Source organism: Octopus bimaculoides, chromosome 2, assembly GCF_046866305.1.
Source record: "Octopus bimaculoides isolate indiv1 chromosome 2, ASM4686630v1, whole genome shotgun sequence".
NCBI lineage: Eukaryota > Metazoa > Mollusca > Cephalopoda > Octopoda > Octopodidae > Octopus > Octopus bimaculoides.
In genome coordinates, this window is record NC_142929.1 from 14,956,677 (window position 1) to 14,969,017 (window position 12,341).

The window sequence follows — 12,341 nt, forward strand, 5'->3', positions numbered from 1 at the left end:
TTTATCTGCCCCAAAAGGAGGAAAGGCAAAGTTTACCTTGGCAGAATTTGAACTCAGAATGTAAAGACAGATGAAATACCACTAAGAATTTCACCCGGTGTGCTAACGTTTCTACCACCTTAATAATAATAATAATAATCTTTTCTACTGGAGGCACAGGGCCTCAAATTTGGGGGAAAGGATTAAGTTGATTACATCGATCCCAGTGCGTAACTGGTGCTTATCTAATTGACCCCGAAAGGATGAAAGGCAAAGTTAACCCTGGCGAGATTTGAACTCAGAACATAGCGGCAGACGAAATACCACTAAGCATTTCGCCCAGCGTGCTTATATAATAATAATAATAATCTTTTCTACTCTAGGCACAAGGCCTGAAATGTTTAGGGAGGGCAGGGGCCAGTCGATTAGATCGACCCTAGTACACAACTGGTACTTAATTTATCAACCCCGAAAGGATGAAAGGCAAAGTCGACCCCAACAGGATTTGAACTCAGAATGTAGCAGCAGACGAAATAACACTAAGCATTTCGCCCGGCGTACTAATATGATAATAATAATAATAATAATAATCAGAAGAAGAATAGAAGTTGTCCTTATTATTAATATTATTAAGGCAACAAGCTGGCAGAATCATTTGTGAATTGGACAAAAAGCTTAGTGGTATTTTTTCTGGTGCTGTCCAGTCTGAGTTCAAATTCTACTGAGATCAGCTTTGCTTTGTATTCTATCAGAGTCGGTAGAGGAAGTACTCATTGAGCACTGGGGTTAATGCAATCAACTTTCCACCTCTCCCTAAAACTGCTGGCCTTGTGCCTATAGTAGAAAAAATTATTATTATAAACTCTTATTCGGTGTTGGTGGTTATGACTTTTTTGTAACTATAGTAGAAAGAATTGGTATTATTATTTCTAATGTATCCACAAGGCCACGCATTAGGAGAGAAGAGGTTAGTTAATCAAACGAACTCCAGTATTTGGCTAGTGTTTAACTTAACCAACATGAGAAGGCAGAAAGGTGAAGTTGTTTTGGAGGACATAAATGCTGTTTTCACAAGTGTAAGAGTAAAATCTTTGGAAGATTAAATACTCAGTTGAGTTAAATTGACCAAAAAACTGAACTTCCTGCTTGAAAATCACCTGAGTGTTGGACCAAAACACCTGTGATACTTAGTTATGACCATTTCTATTTTGAGTTCAAATCCTGCTGTGGCAGGCTGTGCCTGTTATCCTTCTGAGGACTTGGTAAAATGAGGTACCCTGTATATGAGATAAGCATAGTTTATATCTGTTTTGGAATGATGGCTTCAGAGTACTGTTAGTAGCTTCCTATTTTAGTCCAAGTTCTTCAATTCCTTTAACATAGTTATATTAATTTTGTCATTTATAACTGTGATGGTTTGTGTATTTATGCCTATTATCTTATTTCTAGTACTGAATTCAGTTTTTAATATTAGTCCCGTTTTTAATAGCAGGGTTTAGCAAAATAGTAAAAATGGTTGATAAGTCTCTCTCTCCTAAAGGTCCCTCTTATGGATTTAGGGCTGGTTTTAATTATTTTCTCTTTTGTCTTTTGTTGATATGTTGACTTTCCACTTTCACATGGCAAAATTGATGTGTGTAGTTAATATTGGCATCTCTTTTCATGGACGGTTTCTAGGATCCCACAATGTGATTTGCTATTAAATGCTTTCCTCTTTTTGCTGTCTTCTGTCCTCACCATTTCACCTGTCACTGTTCTTTGAAGTCATGCATCCCTTTCTGGCTTCCTTTCTATTCTTCTGTTAATATATCATTACCCTTCTGTTACAGAATAAACATTTGGAGTTTTCTATGTTGGCATGTAAGTTATAAACTTATTTTTTTAAGGGGACCCATGGAACTTTTGTGGAATCAGTGTTATTCACCTCTCTAGCACCTATGCACATTTTGATTTTGGTCTGCTTACCAGTTCATTGAATGCTATTGCTCTACATACTCATAGGTGGTGGTCAGTTGCTTTAACTAGGAATTAGGGATTTTGTCAATCCCAAATGCTTTCCATTTGCTTTTAATATATTGGTCTTAATATATTGGTGAGTTCTTTACTGGTTATAGTGGTCCATACATGAGATGCTATCATATATGTGTGAGATGGTGGTATTTTCTCTCTCTTTCTGATCCATTGTATTTTTTATTTTATTATGCTAAATTTCTTTTTTCACCCATTATTCCACTTCATACATTTCAATTTCTTTTGATTTTGACATTTCCTCCAGGGTTGTGCATTTTGTGAAATGTTTAAGTGTTCATTTGCATACCTTGTTCTCCTAGAAGCGCTCACAGTTTTTCAAAGCATCTTATCCTATTTGCTTTTTACTGACACAGTTGGTTTCAGCTTTACTTTTTCCACATCTAGAGAACATCTATTTCTTTTATTGATATCATACTTTTTTTTTATCCCTATGTTGACTCCGTCTCTTTTCAATGAAAGGCTAGGGCTTTACATTTATATATTTTTTTTCAATTTATGTAGTACATTTGCTTTCTTTTTTATCGTGGAATGCGAACTCAAGAAGGTCTGACCCTATTAAGGCCAAACCTGTTGTCCCTTGATATTATCAGTACTACAAATATATTGCATTACTCCGTATCTCGATTTTGAAGTAGCTCATTTCCATAGACAGAATTTCTTATAGAGCCTTCTTACATTTATTTACTCTTCCATAGAGCTGCTTGTTCATATGTAACCTGAGCAGATGTTTGCATTCATCCATGTTCATCTTGCGTTCCCTTCTATTTTCTTTATTGTTTCTCCTAATTCCTCCTCAATGTTAACTTCCGTTGATTCGCTGTCATGTGTGTTTTTATTGTTTGTTGTTCAATGTGAGGCTGGAGGTATACATTTGTTGTGACTGTATTTCACTGAATGTTTCCATGGTGACTTCTAGAGCTTTCATTATCATTTTGGATTTTAGTTATAATTTCTTTTTTCATTCTCTCTATTTTTGATTTATTGTAATACCTTGTTTCCTCTGCTGTAGTTGTTCTGTAAGATTTCCACTATGTTTTGAGGGCTCATCTATTGTTTCTCATCTCTGTTGTGCTGCTTTTTTTTTTTTCTTTCATTTAAAAAAAAATTTTTTTACCGAATCTTATATGTTTTCTCTGTATGTCTTTGCAAGCTAGCAGAATAATTACCACACCAGGCAAAACAGTTAGCAACAAGCTGTCTGTCTATATGTCCTGAGTTCAAATTCCATTGAGATTAATTTTGCCTTTCATCCTTTCAGAGTCGATAAAATAAGTACCAGATGAAGGCTGGTGTTAATGTAATCAATTTGCCTCTCATCTAAAATTACTGGCCTTTTGCCAAAATTTTAAACCATTATTATTATTATAAAATGAACACCAGTTGTGCAATGGAGTCGATATAATCAACTAACCTCCTCCCCTCAGAATTTCAGGCCTTGTGCCTATATCCAGATGGATTATTATTATCATCATCATTATTATTTCTCTTTATCACAAGTTTTGTTGGAACTCCTGGAGTCTTGCTACCTGCAGCCTACGGTACCATGCTAGCCATTCTTTTCAGCTATCTAATACATTCCTGATTATTCTGGCCATGCCAAGGAGGGAAACCTCAAACCTTTTGTAACAGTTCTACTGGGCACCCTATTCCAATTTCCTTGATATTCCTCTTGATGCTTTCTGATACTGTTCCCAAGGACCCAATAATAATTGGCACTATCTTCACCTTCTTCATTTTCTATAACTGGGCTGTTTTGTACTTAAGAGGGTTGTATCTATCTATCTTTTCGCCTTCCTTCTTGACTATTCATGGTTCAAAGGGGTATGCAACATCAACTATATAGCATATGTGGTGCACCTTGTCCACCACCACTAGGTCCGGTCTGTTATGCTTTAGCACCTGATCTGTTTGGATTGGGGAGTCCCAAGGATTATTGTTATCATTATTATTATTATTATTATTATTAGTAGTAGTAGTAGTAGTAGTAGTAGTAGTAGTAGTAGTAGTAGTAGTAGTAGTAAAACTGGGAAAAGTTATTGAAAATTTTTGTTTCCTTTTGTCATATGTAATATGTGAAAGTTTGTGCCCATCTTCACTTAATCACTTGTTATTTATCAACATCACCCAAAAATGCAGAATTCTTGAAGGTGAAATATAATGTTGTGATGTGCATACCATTCTCAAAGGTGTCTAGAAATAACAGAAAGGAAGGGAAATGGTTTTAACCCTTTAACATTTAAACCAGCCATATCTGTTCCAAACATTCTACCTGTTTTATGTTCAAACCATCCAAATCCAGCCCCTCACATCTACCCTGCAATATCATTCTCAAAGATAAACAATCACATCTTCGAAATCTCAGTTTGATTAATTCTTAACAATGTAAATAAATAAGTGTTAAATTTGACAGTAATCTCAATGCTAAAGGGTTAATCAGGAATTTCAACCAAATTGTGAACTTAGCATTGCTAAAACTAAAATCTCACCTTCAAAGGTTGAACATTGCAAATACATTCCTGAGTAAATGAACCTTTATTTCAGTCTTTTGTAAAACCCAAATCTTTCCCTTCATTTATGGTGACCTTTGGTTGAATTCCTCAGTTTCATTTATAATTTTTAATCTCTTCTGGTTTCCTTTGTTTATTAAATGGTCTTACATTACTTTAGAATTATAAAGGTTTTCACTTATAAATCTCGATAAACTATACTCATGTAGCATTATAAGATTTTAGTCCATCTTTCAGGAAGCTTGTATTCTTTACTCTCTTTTTACTCTTTTACTTGTTTCAGTCATTTGACTGCAGCCATGCTGGAGCACCGCCTTTAATCGAGCAAATCGACCCCAGGACTTATTCTTTGTAAGCCTAGTACTTATTCTATTGGTTTCTTTTGCTGAACCGTTAAGTTACGGGGATGTAAACACACCAGCATCGGTTGTCAAGCAATGTTGGGGGGGGGGGGGGGAACACAGACACACAAACATATACACACACATACATATATACATCACTTGACAACCGATGCTGGTGTGTTTATGCCCCCGTAACTTACCGGCTCTGCAAAAGAGACCGATAGAATAAGTACTAGGCTTACAAGGAATAAGTCCTGGGGTCGATTTGCTCGACTAAAGGTGGTGCTCCAGCATGGCCGCAGTCAAATGACTGAAACAAGTAAAAAACAAAAAAAATGTAAACATTGTATTATACCATTGCGTTTATGTCAACGTACTGGGCATTGTGAACCTACAAGCCTTAATTTATCTAAATGAACATTGGGTTTAATTAGCAATCTCCTTGGAATACCCTTAAAAGCTGTACTCTAGTTATGTCTTGATAGGAAATATTAAAAAGAAAAAAGTATAAAATGTCTGTCTTTATCCATAGACATTCCATCCGATTATTCTTTCATTCTCGACCAAACTTGCTTTGGAACATCTTCAAAAAATCACAAGGCTAATTTCTGTTGGGTGGTGAGTAGTCAGTTAAGTTAATTTTAGTTATATATCTCGTTAGTTACTTTGTATATATATCATTAGTTACTTTATATATATATATATATATCGTTAGTTACTTTATGTATATATCGTTAGTTACTTTATGTATATATCGTTAGTTACTTTATTATATTGTTAGTAACTTTATCGACACTAGAATTACAACAAGCAAAGTCGATAATGACTGTTTTCACCTCATCCAATATATTGGACCATGCTCAAATTAATATCAATCAACACAATCCCTCCAATACCCCCTAACACCTCTGTCTTATCAATGCCTCGAACCTTATCAACCCTTAGTTATGTGTTAACCAAATTAAAAGCATTGAAGGAATGAATTGTTAATATTCATTCTATAAGGAGCGTACTCACTATCCAGAATTACAGAAAGCACTTGTTTTCAGCAAGTAATTTTATTATTATTATTATTATTATTATTATAAATATCATCATCATCACCACCACCACCACCACCATCATCATCATCATCATCATCATCATCATCATCATCATCATCATCATTATTATTAATATTATGTTTCTTGTTATGAATCAACCATTATACTTTTATTGAATTATGTTATTAGAATATCAGGAGCTTGGAATAGAAACACCAGATATCATGCTATCTGTGATACATCTTTCTCTCGGCATAAAATGACTTTTTATTATTATTGGCCACTTACGTCTCAGATAATATTGTAATATTGTAACAGACATAGCAACCCCAATTTTTTTAGGAGTTATTTTTTGTAGTTTTTTTTTTTTCTCTTTTAATCATTTAACTCATTATAATATTAACCTCTAAGTTTTGTTATCGTTCACAAATAATTAGAGATAAACGAGTGCTTCTGTATCTACACTGAACAAGAACAATATATGAAAGCAAATTTCAATGTCAGCTTTCTCTCACAAATGAAGCTATTATTACTGATATTGTCTCTTTCCATAATATTATATTCAAATGGTTTTAAATGATCAAAAGTACTTACTCATTAAGCTCCGAAAAATGCATTTGTTCATTTGCAATCAATGTCCAGTGCAAGAATGTTTGGTCTTTGGACAGAACACTTAATTCTACATGCATCATTTTCAACGCCTAGTTGGTGTGATGCATGTAAAGGTATCAGAATTTGGGTTCTATATGTACTTAATTCAATACAAGAATAACATACCTATAACCACCAGAACTTTGGTTAATGAGTGAGCCCCTATGCAGTCATTTAACCTGCAAGAAAAAGTAACCAAATCTCCTCCAAATCACATTCTACCAACTTAAAAAATATATGAACACCATCATCATTTAACATTCGCTTTCCATGCTGTCATGGAGTGCACTGTACCTGGAAAGTGTAAAACCAAATAGCCACAGCTTGAATACCTTTCATTATAGATTTACTGGATCAGAAATGACCAGTGGCTAACCAAGAACAACACTCACTAGATCATTGGGAATAGTTACCTGCAGCAAGTTGGCACTCTTAATCAAAGAGAAATTTACCTTCTCATCTTAATACCAAAGAATTAAGAACTAATGTACTGGACTTCTTAAACCTTTTAACTAGTGGAAACTATTACCATTAGTGTAGCAGATATTGATATCTATTTTAATCTATCATGGTAAGAGCTGACATGGCTGAGTGGTTGAAAAACTTGCTTCCTCGCTTCATGGCATCTTGGACAAGTAAGTGTCTTCTATGATAACCCCAAGCCAATCAAAGTCTTGTGAGTGGATTTGGTTGACAGAAACTGAAAGAAGTCTATTGCATGTGTGTGTGTGCTTGTGTGTACCTTTGTCCAGACATCATGTGATAGTTGTAGAGGAGCAACATTGTCATAAAAGGTTATTTTTATTCCTAGGCCATTGGGAAATGTTACCTTGCTTGGAAGCAGGTGAGGGTTGGCAATAGAAAGGACATCCAGCTGTAGAAAATCAGTCTTAACAAATTTCGTCTGACCCATGCAAGCATGGAAAAGAAGACATTAAATTAATCATTTGTTAACCTTTTGTTACCATATTTCTATTGAGATGTTCTGTGTTTCTTTCAATTAATTTTAGATATAACAAGGAATTTAATAAAATAACTCCGTTATCATTAAGCTGGTGTTAGGAACATAAATTGTGACTAAGGTTTGGTGGAAGATTTTAATTCAAAACTTATGAAAACAAGAAATTTGTACTCAGAGCCAGAGCCAGTTTCAGCTGGGTTGGTAATGAAAGGGTTAAATGATGATATAACCCATTCCTGCTAAACCCATCTAACTTACTGGCTGATGGTTTTGGTTTAATGCTCCAGAATATAAAGCTAACATCAACTTTATGAGCTCTTTCAATTCTTAAAGATATTTATCATTTGTTTTTAACCAATCACGAAATATGATATTTATTGGGGGAAGATAGGTAAGCAACATCAAACTTGTCAGAGAATTCTTCCAAGTATTTTCAAATAGAGATTAATAGGTACCATCTTTCCTTTGTTCTTAGAAATGGGTGACTCAGCGCAATGATGAGGTGAAACCATAACTTTGAATGTATAAACTCTATTACATGTATTCTGTACTGTTCTCATAAATTTGCATATCCTAAACACACACATACACATATTTTTATTACTTGGTTCACTACTTAAACAAAGTTAGTAATTCCACAATACTAATACTTTCAAAATGAAGAAAGTTTACTGACTTAATAAATTTTCTTCATTGTGTGAGCATCGATATCATGAAACTCCGAGTTACGATGAAGTTATAACCTCTTTATAATAAAAATATACACATGCTCTACTTGTTTGTATTGATTACTCTTATTCCTCATGTGTACAGTGTAGTATGTGCACATACATACATTCATACACAGATACCAGTACATAATTATCTACTATAATAATATTCTTGTGTTTTTCTCTGTCACAACATATGAATGAGAAAGGAAAGGGTGATAGATGAATAAGGAAGGAAGGTGTGATGGCAAATTTGGTAGTGGGATGATGGAAGTTCTACGGTGAAAAAAAAGATCAAATAGCGTTTCAACTCTGCATGAGTATATGTGTGTGTATGTAAAAGGAAGGTATGTGAATGTTTGTGTGTGTGCAATGGAGGTGGGATGGTGAACGTTCAACACTGAAAAGCAAAATCAAACAACATTTCAAGTATATGTGTGTAAATGTGTGCTTGTACAAGGGATGTATGTGAACGTTTATATGTGTGAACCAGCGTTCTTTCAGTAACAAACAATGATCAATGTCAAATCTCAAAATACAACCACTAGACAACATTGAGAAATGTATTAACTTGAATTACCATCCATATTTTATCTTTTGTCCTTATTTATATATAAAATACTACAATTAGCTGTCATTTTTGACAGCACAGGGCCAGCTAGTATATATATATATATTATATATGAGCCAGGCTCTTCATCAGTCATGATGATGAGTGTTCCAGCTGATTCAGTCAATGGAACAGCCCACTCCTGAAATTAACTTGCAAGTGGCTGAGCACTCCACGAACACACATACCCTTAATATAGTTTTCGGGGAGATTCAGCATGAAACAGAGTGTGACATGGTTGACCTTTGAATTACAGGTACAACTCATTTTTGCCAGCTGAGTGGACTGAGGCAACAAGAAATAAAGTACCCTGCTCAAAGACACAATGTGCCACCAGGAATCGAACTCAAAACCTTATGATTTTGAGCCAAAAACCTTAGCCATTAAATCACATGCCTTCTTTGTATATATGTTACATAACATCCTCAAACTTACACAGTTAAAAAGAAGACAAGAAGTCAAGTTAAAGAATTTAACACTAATTTTTATCAGAGCATGGATCCATTTCATCTATGAAATGGATAACAAGAGGATTCAAAATATGGTTTGGACAATGTGTTGTCCTTAATATTGTAAATATATTTTTAGTCATTTCTCAGGTATTCAACCCAGTTATCAGTTAACTACAGAGAGCTTGAAAATGGATAAATGAAAGATTCTTGAAAAATATTTTTTCCTACATATTGTGGTTGTTACTGAAATATATATTCATATGTAGGTGTATACTGGGATACATCATGACCAATGAGCCAAGTGGTTACAGACACTCAGTCGTTATAAAAGGAAGTTGTTCTCCTGTGACATACCCAACAGCAATTAATCTATTTTGTGTTCGGATCTGCTGAAAGGTATTAAGAATGAGTATGCAAAATATTATTTCAGATCTCACTGTATGCGGTGTAAATAATGATTTTTCTTTTACTGGAGATTATGTTATATTGAAAAATAATATATAGACGTATAGGTGTATATCGAAGATATAATAATTCAGAATAATTTGAAATATCAGTCATGAATATAATATAGTTTATGTATCAGGAATTGATTGGAAAAAAGAAATAGAAAGTTAGGTTAAGTATTATCAGGAATCATTATAAATTTATATTCTCAGATTTTATTTGCTATGGTGAAAAATCTTAGTATATTGAAAAAATGTCAACACTGAATGGAAGAGAAATGCCAGCTGTTTGTAATCAGTTATATGTCAATCACTCTTGTTCTACAACGGAATAATAATGAAGTGCTTTGCAGATTTTGAACAAACTGTTATTGTTTCTTTTTCCTTGCAAGTTATGCAAGTCAGCAGGACTCCCCCCCCCCCACTTCCCATTCGAGGAATGGTGCAGAGGATTTGATGATTGGTGATGTTACTCTTTTCTTTGTTTCATTTTTTTTTTTTTTCTACAGATAATATTAAAAGAACTTATAGTGACTATCAACTGTGTGAAGGCGTGTGGCCTAGTGGTTAAAACATTGCACCCACAATCGCAAAATTGTGGTTTCAATTCCCAGACCATCCATGGTCTAGGAAGGGCATCCAGCTATAGAAACCATGCCAAAGCAAATAGTTGGTGCCTGATGCAGCTCTCTGGTTTGCCAGCTTCTGTCAAACTGTCCAACCCATGCCAGCATGGAAAACAGACATTAAATGATGATAATGATGATGATGAGTATTAAGAATAACAATTTACAGTAACATTTTTGCATCGACTGACTGTAATGTGTTGGATTAGCGGCTAAAATTATAGAACTGTGAACTGTATTTAGCTTTGTTACTACTATGTTCTGAGTTCAAATCCCAATGTGCCAACTTCACCTTTGATTCTTCTGGGTCAGTAAAATAAGCACCAGTTTATATAGTTGTAGGAAGAGGGGCAGTTTAAATCAATAATACACCTCTTCGTCAAATTTGTGGCCTTGTATCATTGAAAAAAAAAATCAATATTTATTATATGTGAAATATAATATTTTATGTTATCTAGAGTTGATCGGAATAATTGATTCCTAATTGTGAATAGTGGGGGAATCTATTGAAAAGTTCATAAGATATGGTGTCCATAAAATAATAAATGTAGACATTTATTAATACTGTAGTGGTGGTGGGGGTCCTTTCGGTTTTATTTATATAAGATCTGACCAGTACGTTGTGAGTGGAATTTGGGAGACAGAAACTACACAGATGCAATGTGTGTATGTGTATGAGCGCGTGCAAGGTACTGGATGTGAAGTTGGCACATTGGGATTTGAACTCAGAACATAGTAGAAGCTTCCCAACTATGTAGTTTCAGGTCCACTCCTACTGTATGGCACCTTGGGCAAGTGTCTCCTATTATACTACTGGGCCAATGAAAGCCTTGAGTCTGGGTTTGGTTGATGGAGATTGAAAGAAGTCTGTTGTGTGTGTGTGTGTGTGTGTAATCATCATTTAATGTCTGTTTTCCATGCTGACATGGGTTGAACAGCTTGCCATGAGCCACACCAAACTATTGTCTGTTTTGGCATGGTTTCTACTACTGGATGCCCTTCCTAATATATGTACATATGTATATATATATATATATATATATGTGTGTGTGTGTGTGTGTATTTGTATATATGCATGTATGTATTTCTTTTACTTGTTTCAGTTATTTGATTGGCCTTGCTGGAGCACTGCCTTGAAGGGTTTTAGTCGAATAAATTGACCCCAGGTCTTCACCTTTTTAAGGCTAGTACTTATTCTGTTGGTCTCTTTTGCTGAACTACTAAGTTATACTAAACACACCAACATCGGTTGTCAAGCGATGGAGGGGGGGGGGGGGGACAAACACAGGCATAAAGACACACACATAAATACACACACACAACGGGCTTCTTTCAGTTTCCATCTATCAAATCCACTCACAAAGCTTTCATTGGGACTGAACCATGTGTTGGGGAAGCAAGTTTCTTACTACACAGCCATGCCTGTGTCTATATATATATATATATATATATATATATATATATATAATGTATGTGTATAGTGAAGGTGTGTCCCCCTGTGTCTATATTTATTTTGACTGCTGTAATAACTGTGTTGTATCAAAATAAAACCAATAAAATAAGTACCAGTTTAAACGATGTACTAAGGGTGGGAGTTGGTATATAGAATTTTAAAGAAAAGCTTTGAAGGAGGTGCTTGACCCTTACTGTGATTCAATAAAATGAAAGAATTCAGATAATGTAATCTAAAACCTGTACTTTTCCATTACAAAAGTTTGAAAACACTCTTAATTCAGCCTCAGCCATGAATACTTAAACAGGAAACATTAGCAGCTATTGTGTTCTATTAATAATAATACAGATTAGTTGCTTTCATTATACAACTTAACAATAAGCTGCAGTTTGTGAAATGCCCAAATTTCTATGTCTCATAGTTAGTCAATTTGTATCGATATTAGTCAGTTGAATATTATGGGAAATTTGATTTTATTTCATTTCGACAAGCAGCTATGCATTACAATTAAATTTGACTGATGCAGTT

At 34.5% G+C, this 12,341-nt stretch overlaps 2 protein-coding genes across 5 annotated transcripts in view; one reads left to right on the plus strand and one right to left on the minus strand.

Annotated features, from left to right (window-relative positions):
- Positions 1 to 12,341, minus strand: part of LOC106876006 (F-box/LRR-repeat protein 6) — a 336,390-nt gene that overhangs the window by 271,090 nt on the left and 52,959 nt on the right. The window lies entirely within an intron of this gene.
- The window catches only part of LOC106876000 (zinc transporter ZIP13), a 223,700-nt gene that overhangs the window by 54,817 nt on the left and 156,542 nt on the right, over positions 1 to 12,341 (plus strand). The gene's annotated exons all lie outside the window — the stretch shown is intronic.